This window comes from Alligator sinensis, unplaced genomic scaffold, assembly GCF_000455745.1.
Source record: "Alligator sinensis unplaced genomic scaffold, ASM45574v1 scaffold619_1, whole genome shotgun sequence".
NCBI lineage: Eukaryota > Metazoa > Chordata > Crocodylia > Alligatoridae > Alligator > Alligator sinensis.
In genome coordinates this window covers 1,087,376-1,101,665 of record NW_005842134.1, presented here as the reverse complement: position 1 = coordinate 1,101,665, position 14,290 = coordinate 1,087,376, and positions in this window count along the sequence as shown.

The window sequence follows — 14,290 nt, the reverse complement described above, 5'->3', positions numbered from 1 at the left end:
GCTGAGAAAATCTCAGAGCCCCTCCTGCTGGCTGACCCTGAGCTCTCAGGCCCCCATTGACCTGGGAGAGGGCTGAGACCACCTCTCCCTGCACTGAGCTCTTTGCTGCCTGTGTGCTGTTGGGGCCACCCATACTATGGCTGGGCAGGCTACTCTGGGCAGAAGTGCTGCCAGGCCAAGCAGTGTGGATTGCTGTGAGGGATGTGCTGTTGCACTGTTTGCTGTGGGCAAACAAACACATCACCAGAGCCATAAAGCATGGGGAGCATGGAGCTGAACCAAGCACCTGCTTTCTCACACTCAACCCCCTCTCCAGCACAGCAGCCTCTTGGTGCTATGAGTCATGGCATTGAAGAGGCTGACCCCAGATCCCCAACCCCTAAGCTCCTCAGCTCTGTGTTGGCTTGGACATGAGTTCAGGGATCCAGTTACTTCTTCCTAAGGACTTGTGTGACAGGCTAGCTGGTAATGATTTAGCCACGGGGTTTTGAAAGGGTAAAAGATAAATGGAGGGCTTGGAATTCCCTTTCCTCACCAATTAGGCCCCAGAAACTCACCCTCCATGTCCCCTGATTGGCCCCTTGGGTCACCTGGAGGGGGATAAAAGGGGCAACACAGCTGACTCAGGGGAGACTAGCAAGGGACCACGAGGAAGGAGTTTCAAAGAGCTGGCAAGAACTGGGCCAGCGGGGCAGGAGCAGTTGCCCCAGAAGAGCCTGAAGGAGTGAGACCTTCAGGCAGCAGTTGGACCCTCAGCAGCATGGCGTGCGGCCGGCAGGAGAGACTCCCCACTGGGCTCCAGGATCCCCCTACGAGAGGCTACAGCCAGCAGGAGAGGTTCCCCAGCTCCAGCAAGGATCTGACCAGTGCCCTGAGTGGTTCCCAGCTCTGCTTCCAGCTCCTCCAATAAGAGGCCAGGAAGCTCGATGTGAGGCAGCGGCTCCTGGAAGGTCAAGACCCCTAGCAGCTTGGAGCAGTACGAGCACTTGTGGCTGTGTGATATAGTTTCTGCCTACCACATGGAGATCCAGCTACGATGACTTGGGGTGAGTGAAGTGACAGGGAGACATTCTTGTTGCAGTGGAAAGGGGTCATTGTGTTTTCTCTCTTCCCCCCCACTCCAGGCACCTAGGCCCTATTTTCCTTGTTATTTGACATTTTTGTGCCTTTTATATTTTGCCAACCAGTATTGTTTGTTCTGCTGTTTGTGTTTTATATTAACCTTGTCTTTTGTCAACTGGATGAATATGTCTGTGATTGTAAGTGTCTAACCTTTATTGAATCCTGCCCCCTCGGGGCGTTGTAGTGTCCCCTATACCCCCTGGTTTATGCCTGTTATGTTCCCACTACTGTTCTCTTATTAAAAGGTATATGGTTAAGTCCCCATTGGTGATCTGGCTCTGCTCTATAGGGGAAGGAGGGGCTCTACACCTCCCACAGTGCTTGTGCACCTGCTCTGATCCCTTCAATTGGAGAGGGGGTACATCTTGGAGTACTGCCCGGGTTACACTTGCAAGTACAGGACAGTGCTTTCCACCCTGTTTTCCAGAGAAGGGCTGTGGCACAGCACAGGTTGTGCTTGTCCCTTTAAGGGCTTGAACAGGCTGCAGATCAGCCTGCAGGTGAGAGCAGACCCAATCAGGAGTATTACATGGCACCCTGGAGGCTGCCTGATTGGTGTAGGGCTAGGCATTTGGGGTATAAGACAGGCCTTGAGAGCAGAGCTCGGCAATTGCAACTGGGGAGCTGAAGGGTGAGCATCTTCTGGCTGGAGTACTGCTGCTCCCAGAACACCTGGAGGTCAAGAGTAGGAAGTATAAGGATGGAGGAGGTTCCTGGTCCTGGGACATAACCTGAAACTACACCCTGCTGGGGGTTGGATGGTGTGGTGGGGCTGTCTGTGGCAGGGCAGTCTCCAGGAAATGCCATACCTGTGCCTCCCCAGTGAAGGGCAAATATGGGATGCTGGAAAGCCTGAGCCCCTGCTGCCTTGTGGGTGACCCTGTGGAGGGGAAAGGCTAGGAGAGCACACCCTAACAGAAAAACAGGGTCAAGGCCTTCAGGACATGAGGCCTAGAAGGCCCAGTGAGGGGGTGGAGTAGTGGGCCTACTGATGGGTGGATTGAGAGCCAGAGGCTGCGTAGAGTAGGGTCAATGGGGGGCCTGAAGGACTGTGCTTAGGCTGGCTGGAGTAGAGGCCCAGTAAGGGGCAGAGAGAGAATGAGCCCAGTGAGGGTGGAACAGCGGGCTCAGGAGGGGTCTGGAGTAACTATGTAGTCCATGAGCTCAGAAGGTGAACCTGTATGGGAGAGGGCTAGCTGCCAAGAACCTACCTATAAAACCTCAACTGGTCAATGCTGGGGCCAGGACCAGGATGATCAAAGGGCAAGGACACCCACTATGAGGGACAGCCAGAGCTAGAGGCTTGGAGTCCAACTGGCCTAGAGGTGAGACCAGGGCCTGTGAGGCCAAAGGTCCTGCAGGGGGCCACTGTGAGAAGGAAAGGAGTCTAAGGGTGTTTGCAGTCCAATATGAGGGTGGAGGTTAGGCCGCCTGAGTAGGAGGGATCCAGGGTAGGGTCCAAATATTCAGTCTGAAATATAGTGGGGCCCAGTGTGGGGCCAGAGCCATATAGTGATGCCACCTGCAAGGCATGGGACACGGTGTAGGGATGGTACAGAGCTGTTTATTATGCCCTTGGCATTGGGGTATTAAATGGGCAGCCTCCTGCCTAGGAACAACTTTTCAATTTCATCAAAGGCATGGCAGGAAAGTTGGGTGGGTAGACTGCCCTAGACAGGTGATCGGACCAAAGGTTGGACTGGCCTCAAGACAGCCCCCTGTCACCGGGGCACAAAGCTTAGGTCCATTGCTTGCCCAGTGAATAAGTGGCAGTCTTGAAAATAAGAGAGCCCTGGAGTCCTGGCTGGGTGTCTTTGCCTCCCATCTGTTAATCATGCTCCCTCCCTCTGAAGAGTGTTTAGATCTCCTGAGGTTCTCCCCCTCCCATGTGAGTTAGGGCAAACTTCCTGAAGCATTGCCAGTGCTGGCTACCATTGTCACATCTAGGAGTGAATGGCCACCAGAACAGCATTGGGGTATCCTCCCCACTCAACTGCTTTAGCGATTGGCACATAGACCCACTGGCCCCAGGGACCCACTGGCCTATAAGAGCACTTCAGCAGCCTCAGAAATAGGGCAAATATATGCAAGTGTCTTAAAACACCCCTAAATCCTATTTGTGTTGCTGTCACTTTCACATTAGCCTGCCCCTGCACAGCCCCTTCAGCACAAAGACTCATACCCAGAGCCTGTCAGGGACAGGGAAAGATTCCACGAGGGTGGCACTGGTCAGAAATGTGGGTCTTAGAACCACTCAGGCATTTCCAGGGGTAGGGCTGAAGTTGATGGATAGCCAAGGTCACTGCCCCTTCTCATGAATTATCAGAGAAGATTTTCTGTTCTGGGATTAGTAATAATGCTGGGAGATAACTTCTGGTGCCTTCTCTGTGGCCAGGGTTTCTTAATGGCGTTGCTAGGGCTAGGGGAGCAAGGGCACTGAGTTAGCAAAATAACAGCTGAAGGTTGCAATAGGAGGCTGAGTGCAATGCCAGAAGATCATACCTTTGCTATATGGACCCACATGTGCAAGTCTGAGCTTTCTCTAGTCTAGAGTCATGCCAAAGGCTGCCCCAGTCTGCCCTGTTGTAAATGGGTACCCAGTTGTTCAGGGGAGTGAAGCTTCAAAGGCAACCAGATGTAATGCTACCCACATCAGTACCTTACGCACTACTGGCTACAGACATTAGTATGCATTAATCATGGTGACCTAAGGGGCCACTAAGCTTCGGGTGGGCTCTGGAACTTGGGTTGTTTAACAGGAGTGGAACAGAGCAGCAGGAGCTGGACAGAGACTTGTGAGCATCCATGGCTTTTCTATAAACTCTTCAGCACCATGAGAGCACACTTGGCCAATGTAACCCTCATTCAAAATGCTACATCACCCACAAGATCTCACTGGCTCATCATAGGATGAGACGCTAGTATCCAGCAGTCCTGGGATCCTTGCCCTTCTCTGTGACCTGGCTCCCTTGCAGGGGTGGAATACTTTTGACTACAAACTAATGGCCAGAGTCTTGGCTGAGCATTTTAAGTCTGTTATAGAGGTACTGATATATGAGGACCAGGCATGCATGGTGACAGATCCATAATGCCCTGATGGAGCTGTGAGATGCACTACAGTACGAACGGGAGAGGGGACAGAACATCGGCATACTGAACCTCAACTTGGAGAAGGCCTATGACCGGGTATCCCATCGCTTCCTACTGGAGATGCTGAAAAAGATGGGAGTTCCCACAAGCTTTGTCACCTGGATAAAGGGCACTGTACACCAATATGAGCAGCAGGGTCCTGGTGAATGGGTCCCCCCTGACAGCTGTAATTGCAGTAGCATTTCCGCTCTCCCCGATCCTGGTTATTTGCACAATGGAACCACTAGCACAGCGGCTCAGGCTGACCCTAGGATCAGTGGTATGAAGATTCCTGAGAGCAGTGGGGAATATATGAAAGTCCTTGTGTACGTGGATGACTTGAACTTCATATGCAGGGACAAGGGGTTGGTGAAAAGAGTGCTACAACATACCCAGGTATATGGAGCAGCAGCAGGGGGCAAATTCAATGTGAGCAAAAGCACCTGCCTAGTCCTGGGTAAGCTCAGGGACCTGTCGGCCCCCAGGGTTTCCATCCCTCGCGAGGGGGTAAAGATCCTCAGGGTGGAGTTTGACCCAGAACTGACAGGGCAGAGGGCATGGGAAAAGACAAAGGCCAAGGCCAGATAAACTGGGGCTATGTCAATGGGAGGGGGGTGGCAAGTAGCGCTGATGAAGGCAGTGTTACTGCCAATACTTCTACACACCACCCTAGTTTTCTCTCCCTCGGAACAACTTGTTTGCAGAATCCAAAAAACCATGTGTGTGGTTTTTCCTTCTTTTGCAACTCCACATGGGAGAAAGTGGTGAGGGACCAAGCTTTACAAAGCAAAATGGTTCAGAGGCAGAGGAATGCCAAATATCCTTCTCTTCCTCTGGGCCAAATACATGAGTCAGGTTTGCAAACTGGCAATGTGGTTGGAATCTAAAACAGCCAGCTTTGTTCAGATTTTTGCAGGGCAGCTGCTGAGACAGTAGCAGGTGCACACGATAACCAATGGAAGCCCATGGGCCATGGTGTCCCCATGGTTCTACAAGGTCCTGAAATGCTTCTGGGAGAAAAACAAACTGTACAACATGACCCTAGTGACCCTGGTGAACCACTGCAAGATACAGGAGGTGGTAAGGACAAGAGACATCACATCGCCCATGGACTTACTACCTGGTGACAGCTGCCAGGCTGTGTGGGAGTGAATCTTCCACAAGCACCTGCAGAAGGAGCACAGAGACCTGAACTAGCAGGCAGCCCACCAGGCACTCCCCATACAGGCATGGAGAAACAGTGCAGGGCAGAGAGGTCCACAGAACTGCCTGAGGAGGACCTGCTGCTGGCAGGCAGAAACAATTGACCACCTCTTCTGGGACTGCTCATATGCCAGAGAGGTGTGGCAGAAAGTATGTGCACGCCTCGTGGTGGTGACAGGTTTCAGAACCTTGACCAATTAGGCAGTTGTTTATGGGCACTTGACCAAACAGCAAGGGGCCCCGACAACCCGATTTGACCAGTTCATCTCCTGCTTCAGGTATGCCCTATGGAAAGCCAGGAACCCACTCATAAACAGGCACTTGGACCCCACAGTCAAGGACTGTACTAAAATAAGGCTGAGTGAAATGTACTGGTACTACAGGAAGACAGAAGAGGATGATGGGAAAGGAAGGGCAGACCTCATATGGTGGAGAGGGGTCTGGCATAGACTTGTCAGAGAGAAACCCTCTGAAGAGAACAAGTGAAAGCACTGGAATGGTGATGGCTGCACAGGTGTGCAGTGCAATCTGTGTATCAGGACTAAAATAATTTAACTGTCAAGTGTGTTTTGGTCTGCCAAGTGAACCACAGTGGTCTCTTGATGGGTTGTTAGAGGTACAGTGAGTGGACAGCCCAGCTCAGCCCCCTTTGTATTCCAAGGGCGACCCCAATCCTGCCCAAAGTGGGCCACAACTCTTTGCAATGTTCCATCCCCTTTATTTTTTTAAAAAAAGGGGAAGAAACATTGCAAAGAGTTGTGGCCTACTTTGGGCAAGAATGGGGTCTCCCTTGGAATACAACGGGGGCTGAGCTGGCTCTGGCTCTCAGGGAGCTCTATGATACAGCCAGAGCTAAATGGAGTCACAACAACTCCCCAAGCCACCAAATAGCATGGCCCAACCTAGCCTGTGTTCTGCCGTGCCTGTGTTCGTGGGTCTGCCTCTGGAGCCAGAAGAGGCCGGATATGGTCTAGAAGGATTTTGGCCAGACACCAAGAACTGTTATCAGTCCACAGAACTGAAACGCCCTGGCCAGACATGAGGGGCCTGGCTCAGTTCTTCACACTTAGCTGAGAGGACCTTAGTGTGGCTTCTTCTCCTTATGGAACACTTTTCCCAGCTGCAGCAAAGTGAAAGAGACTGCAGAGATGACTCCAGGATATGTGCACAGGCAGGTGCTATCAGGCCAGGTCCCCAGTCTATTTAGGTGTCTAGTTCTTACCTGAATTCTCCTTGATTTCAATGGAATTTGGGGTCCTAAATAGCTTCTGGCTATGGCCTTGGCCATGAGATTGATCACTAGCTCTAAGCTTGTTGCCACCTGGCTGTCCCATGTCCATACAGGGCTCTTGGAGAGGCAGGCTGGATGGAATCATTGTCATGGTGAGGAATGTATCAGGAGATACGAGTCCAGCCCAGCCTTGGAACATGGCATGTCAGGGGGGCAGAGCTCTCAGGGTGATGACACAGACATCAGCTCACTCTAGCGCATGCTGTTATCCCCACACTCCCAGAAGCAGCACAGAGTAGGGCGATGCAAAGCTTCAGTAGCCAATTCGATTCGGAGGAGATTTGGCCTGATTTGGTGACCAAATCTCCAAATCTGAATCGATTCAGGAGACCCATTAAAAGGTCCAAATTGAATCAAAAGCCTCCGAATCGATTTGGAAAAGATTCGGCGCTGATTCGGAGATTCAGCCATAGACTAAACAAGCAGCAGTCCTCAAGGACGCAGGACACAGCTGCCTCCAACTGGTAAGTCTGTTGTGGAGGGGGGAAGGAAGGGCTGTGTGTGGGGGGCGAGGGACAGATAAACGCCCCCACAGCAAGGGAGGGATTGGGGCTGGGGCTAGGACAAGCTGCCCAGCCAAGGTGTGGGGGCCAGTGCAGGACTAAGTGCGGGGGGGCTCCCACCACTGTGCGCTGCCACCAGCCACTGGTCTGGGAGGGCACGGGAGTGGGTGTGTGCCCGGGATCTGCGCGGGGTGGGCTGGGCCGGGCTGAGCTCTGGGAGGCTAGCCCCAGCCGCCTGCCCTGCTGGGCTGTGCTCTGAAGGGTGGGTGGAGCCAGGGCTGTGCTCCAGGCTGCGGCTGGGGCTAGCTGGGGGGTAAGGGGGGGCTGCAACAACCCAAAAATTCCCCATAGCTCCTGCCACCAGCCGGCCCCAATCCGGGTGGTCACCCCCATGCCCTGCCCTGCCAGCTGGGGCGAAGCTGTGGCTTGTCTGGGAAGCGCAGGGAGTCTGGGTGAGCAGCAGGAGGGCATAGCTCCCACTCCCAGTGCCTTCTGCCCGGAGTGAGCCACACCTGCGTTGCACCCCCCTCCCCCCACCACAACTGGGTAAGTGGCAGCAGGACATAGCCTCTGCTCCCAGCGCTACAGCGCCTGCATCCCATGGCCCTCCCCACCCCTGCCCCTCCCTGGCTGGGCAAGCGGCGGCAGGGCAGAGCCGAGCCCCTGCTCCCAACGCCTTCCACCACCCATCTGGAATGCAGCCCAGCCCAGCCCACCCCACGCAAATCCAGGGGCACATGCCCACTCCCATGCCCTCCTGGATCAGCGGCATGCAGCGGCATGTAGTGGCATGCAGTGGTGGGGGCCTTTCTCCCCAAGTTCCTCTCCACCCCGTCTGGGCAGCTTGTCCCGGCCCCAATCCCTCCCTCGCTGTAGGGGGGTTGATCTGCCCCCTCCCCCACGCTCCTTCCTTCTCCACTTTGCTTACCACTACAGACTTACCAGCTGGAGGCAGCTGTGTCCAGTGTCCTCGAGGACTGCTGTCTGCTTAGTCTATGGCCGAATCCCTGAATTGGCGCTGAATCTTCAAGTCTGATTCGGCCAAATCAAGTCAGGACAGTGACTTGAATCACTGAATCAAATCACTGTCCCTCCGAATGGGTCAACTCATAATCTGAATCGAATACTTGTTGCTTTGCCCAGGCCTAATACAGAGCACATTGCAGCCTTGTACACAGGTGGTAAATGTTTAACACTGCTACACAGGCCTGTGTAACTTCTCTTAGCACTTGTTACTGGAGCCACTGGCCCCTAGGGCCATTCTCCTGTCTGGCTTTGCTAAAGAGCTGGAACAAAGCAAGGGCAAGGGAGCCTGCTGTAAATCAGAGGCCTCCTGTCTCCAGTGCCATCCACCTGGGGCCAGGCGTGGCCTCGCAGGGACTACAGCCCCACAGTCCATGGGTGTGTTAATGATTGGCTCAGGCCTCGTGATACTCAGAGGGCTCTGAAGTCGGTCAGTGCTGCACTGAAGTTAATAGGGTGTGTATGCATGTGACATAACTCAGTGGGAGCCCCTTGCCTCTCCCCTCCTCCCTGGCAGGCCCACAAGGAATGAGGCAGGGAGCTAAGCATCCTGCGAACACTCGGCTAGGCAGCAGGTAGTTACTGATTAGTGATTTAAGACTATGGACCAATTGGGAGCAACTATAAACCAGCCTGTGTTGTTGATCCTTCATGACCTGGGGAAAGTCCAAGTCCCTGGGACAAAGGGGGATCATTAACAGAGGGTTTACAATGAACCAAGTCTCCCAGTGATGGCAGGGGGCTGGGGTGATGCTGAAGGTTCCAGGAGTTTGCTTGCCTGGACCAAGGTGACTTGAAGGGCAGTGGGAGGTTCTGAGCAGAGACAGCGACTGGTGCTTAAAATGTGAGAGAGATTCTGAAAGAGTCCATCAACAATAGAAACAAAATCTACTGGCTGAGACCAAGAGAACAATAGCAACATCATTAGAGGATTCCCATTGGTCCAGAGACAGGTGCTTAGAGACAGGATGCCAAGGTCTTGCTCTTGAAAGACCTTGCCTATCTAGTAGAGCTTTCTCATCCTGCTCCATTCATGACTCAGTGCCATTGTCTTAATAACCCAGACCACAGTTCCCATTCCAGACCTCTGTCTCCTGGTTTACAAAGCACCATCATTTCCTATACCATGGTGCCATTTGGATCTGGCATGAGCATTTATCATCATAGCGATGTCATCAGGTTGTGCTGTAGCATGGGCATATCCCATCCTACACTTGGGATGCAACAGCTCTGTCAATTAACTCTAGCCTGTGAGTATATGTCACTGAAGTTAATGTGTTCATTTTTACTGGGTGTGGGGGAGGCTACAGTGTGTGTATTGACTGCAATTTGCTGATGTCTAAAAGTTTGGGAAGTTCCTAAGGCAGAATACTTGCAGTTCCACCACAGATTCATTTGGCCCATGTAATGATGTTACTCTTTCACAAAAGTCAGTTTTTTAAGCCTCTACTTAGTGTTCTGAAAGATTACGACCTTTTCTGGTGTGGATGGATTTGGTCTAGGAACTTCAGAAGATATCCCTTAGACTTCTATCCTACCCTAAATGGATGTTACCTAGAGCTGTTTGAAGAGCTACTTTACCAGCTAATTGGCCAAACAAAAACATTTAATATCAGTTTGAACTGTATGCCAATTCTTTGCTTCTCTCACTGAAATGAACAGAGTCCTTTTAGAAGCTACAGTTGGGTAAAGTATGAAAAAAAAAGTTCCTTCAAAAGGAAAAATCAAGGGATTTCACTTTGAAAAAGTTGAGATTAAACTTTTAGACTTCCTCTAATTTTTTCTTCCAAAACAATTGGATGAATTTGGCACAAATCTGTGAATACTTTTTCTTGACCCAAATCTTCATTTTTTTGCAATTAAAATATGCAACCAAAAATTGCCACCCAGATCTATTGTCAAGAGACATCATCAAGGACTGAGTCATGCATATCAGTAAGTCAAAACCCATGGACGTGGGCTGCTGTGTATGTGGGTTTGTCCAAAGTGACAAAACTGGTATGGCACAAGATTGTGAGACTGCTGCGAGATTCTGTGATGCAACACTCTGACACTGCATCAACATGCAAATTCTTTGGTTTTGGTGGAGATACAGCAGGGAATGAACTTGGGTCAGTAGGTATAGCTTGGCCAAGAGTAAGAAAAAGCTGAAGGCTGGAAATACCAAAGGCCTAGCAAGTATGGCCCTAAGGGAGTAACTAGTAAGGAATGGCTTGAATGCACATGTCTGTCCTAGAGCGTGCATTCACTTCCTTAAATGTGCTGAGGATGTAACCAGGAAGGAAATGTCACGAGAGTCTGGTAAGCCAGAAAACAATTCCTAATAACAAGATCTGTTGCTATTAGTGTCATTGACACACAATGTTTACAGTTGTGAAAACTGCCTTTGACCTGGTATAAAAGTGGAGCAGGCACACAATATACTTTTTTTACACTTAAGATCTCAGAATTTTTTGGGGTAAAAACAGTAAAAATAAGCCAGTGTATAGGTCCACTTGATGGGTAATTGTCATAGATGGACATGACCTGTTTTCAAACCAGTTTATGTCACACCAGTGTACATATCCATAGTTAACCCAGGGCAACCACTTGCTCAAGGCAAACAGGTTGTCTTTCCACTCTGGATCTCACTGTGGTTTACAAACATGAGGTAGGCTATACCAATGGTAATGTGTCATGTGTCAAAATAACTTTTGCAGTGTCACAGTGTAACCTTGCATCATATTTACACTAAGATGGAACAAGCCCTGAAGAATGCATGGTAGGGAAAAATCCTGCCTCCACCTAGGTGTCAAAACAGGTCATGTCCATCTATGACAATTACCCATCAAGTGGACCTATACCTGCTTGACAGTGATCCAAAGTGTAGTGGGGAACAATCCAGTCTTCACAAATGGTGGAAAATGAACCTATCAGTCCTGGATCTTTGTGTATAACCAGCTGCAGAAATAGCCTTTGCTAGCTGGAAGTGTATTAGTTTCTCTCTGAACTCCCACAATCCTCTGGGCCTTCAAAGAGCTGCAGACAAAAGGCTAACCTTTCACCTTTGACCCCTTTTGGTTCAAGCTGGTCCTGAGGCAAACCAAAGGAGCAGGAGGCAGCGCAAGCTGTGGGCAAAGATGGTAGAAGATGAAAAGGTTGCTGTGTTCAGGACCTTCACTGCAAGGAATCCAGTGCCTGCACTAGCTGGCTGCATTGAAGTTGCGATTGCTCCTCAAAGGATTTTACATTTGGAACAAAGTCACTTTTATTCCTGGAGTGGAGATGGGAGCCCTTCTGCCCTTGGAAGCTATATCTGATTGGAAGGCACTGACATCTCTGCTTGAGGGGCTGGATGAGGTTTTCTTTGATGGCTCAGCTACTCAGAGCAGGGCTGACTGTGTGTGTGTGTGATGAGGGAACCATCTGACTTGGACACCAAGGCTTGCTTTTCACAAGATCTGAGTTAGCTTTCACATTCATCAGTTCAGCAGAGGCTTTGAAGCAAGTCCCACTGAGTCCTCCATTGCTGAGCTGCATGGGTCAGACTGCAGGATATTTGAGGGAACATTACAGCTACAGTCTCTTCCTATCCAATGTGGGCACTGACCTGAGGGGACTGATTGGATGTGAGGGCCACAGTTGGCACATCTGACACAGCATGGGGTGATACCACTTTACCTCAGCAGAACTGCTGAGCCTCTGTCCTGGATACCAGCTTCTGAATGTGACACTGTTGCAGTATCTAAGCTGGTGTGTTCATGAAGCAGGATTGCTTGGCTGGATGGTCCTATGCTGGTAGCACTGGAGAAGATTCTCCTCTAACTAAACTATCAGAGGCCTGGTGCTTTTGGAGTGAGTGGCGTAAATTCTGTCCTGCTCTCTCTATAAAGTTGCCAGAGCCCATAACATGGAGGTGCCCATGGCATTCTAGGGATCAGGAGTGTGTCACTTTCTTAATATTGGAAACACAGCAGGAAGAGTTTCCACATGAGCTGTGAGAGTAGGGGAAGGTAGTTCAGTGGAAGAAAGGAGGGAAGATCAGATGGAGGGAGTGCATGAAGTCAAGCCTTTTAAATAATATTGCTCTGTGCTCCGCCTGCTCAGCAGGCCTGTGCAATCACAATCTGAAGGTGTCCGGGATGCTACACCCTTCTGTGGCAGGGCCTGGCTGGCTGGCTAGAGAGAGTACCGGTTGTCCTAGATGAGAAGAACAACCCTTGTGGTAACTCCCAATTGATGTCCCTTTTCCCAGCAGAGGACACAAATCAGCAGAATCTCTGGCCCGGTTCCCCTCCACCAACTTTGCTATCCATTCCCTCCAAGAAAATGGTGGACAACCAAGCAAACAGCAGTCACACGGTAGCAATTCTGCTTCTGGAGCTCTTTGCCCTCATGTCTTGGCAGCCACTCATTGTACCTATGAGTTAAGCAACATGGCTGAAACAAGATCCAGGTGGGATAAATTGCAGCAGTTGCTTAGCTACAGGGATGGCAGGAACAGATCCTTAGTGTGCCACTCAGTTCAATCTCTGAACCCCATGATGCCAGGGCAGATGGGGCCTTGCCCTAAGAGAAGCCCTAGGATGAAAGGTGGCAGCTGTCTACCAGATGCTTAGTGGGATAGGAGAGCAGTAGAGACTAGCATGTCCAGTTGAACGTGCTACACAAAGCTTAGGGAGACAGAAGCTAATGGCTAGAGCTGGCCAGGCACCTGCTCTCAGGAAGAGCAGCATGGGATCCAGACATGACAGGCTTTCAGTGTACTGAAAGGGCAACGCTAGACAGTCAGTGCTGACTCAGAGATGAGAGCAGCATCTGGCTTTGCCTTGGGGCTTGTCTGCACAGGGGAACCTATTGAGAAATAAGGAGGATATTAATTCACTCTTACACCACACTTAGCCTTGTTTCCAAAGCAGGCTAAGCTAAGCCACACAGGGGTGCTCAGCACAGGATAAAAGCAGTTAGCCACATGGTGAGGTAGTACAGAAGAACTAAGCTGGGTTGTTTCCCGGGGTATGCAAAGCCCTTAGCAATCTGCCATTCAAGTATAGAAGAGTCTTAGTCCTGAACAGCTAATCAGAGCAGTGTTTGTCCTTAGTGCAGCATGCTTATCAGAGGAAAGAAGTCTTTGCCTGTGGTCTTCACATAGTCTCTCAGCCCCACATCTGACATGTCCTTCCAAAGATGTCATCCTCAGGGGCACCAGAAGAAGAAGTGGTCTCATCACTTCCACTGTGTTGGTCGTGATCAGAAGAGGATGAGAACCTCCCACTTGAGCTTGTATATCAATATCAGCCCAGCACCCTGTCCAGTGGCCTTGGGGAGATGGCACCCATTCTTCAGCAGGGTGCCCTCTAGGCATGCATGTGGCATCCAAGGGGACGCATCTGTTTTGATAATGGAGCCAACAAAGGACCAGAGAAAGGCAATTAAAATGTTTAGGGGTAGCCCTGAGGCAGGGGCCCTTTTTACATGAGCAGAAATTTCTAAGGCATTGGTTATGTAGTCTTGAAAAGAGATGGGTAAGAGAATAGAGTCAGCTGAAAAGGACTCCTGGGCTCTATTCATGACTCTGCTTCTGATTCCTTGTGTGTTGGAGAGCAAGTTCCTTTCTTCTCTATACCTCAGTTTACCCTTCTCTAAAATATACCATCATGGCCTATGTTCATGGCAAGGCTAAATGAATGAATGTTTGGGTGGCCTCTTGAGATCCTTAATGAGAAGGAGTGGAATGATTCTTGTTTATGAATGAAGCATGATATAAACACATTTGCAGGTGGGCATTCCACTTACCTGTCCCTATGGTGCATGGACAAAACAGCAGCCAGCAAGATTAAGCATCAGGCACTGGCCACTGCTGGGGATAGGATATGGATCTGATCAAAACTGGTAACTCTTTATTTTCTTGTGCATGAAAGTGGCACTTGCAGTGACCCTGGCTGGGACCGTAATTAATCATGCAGCTACATCCTCAAACTTTGGGCCACCTAGAAACATAGACTCACAAAGTTGGATGGGATTTTGAGGGTCATTTCAT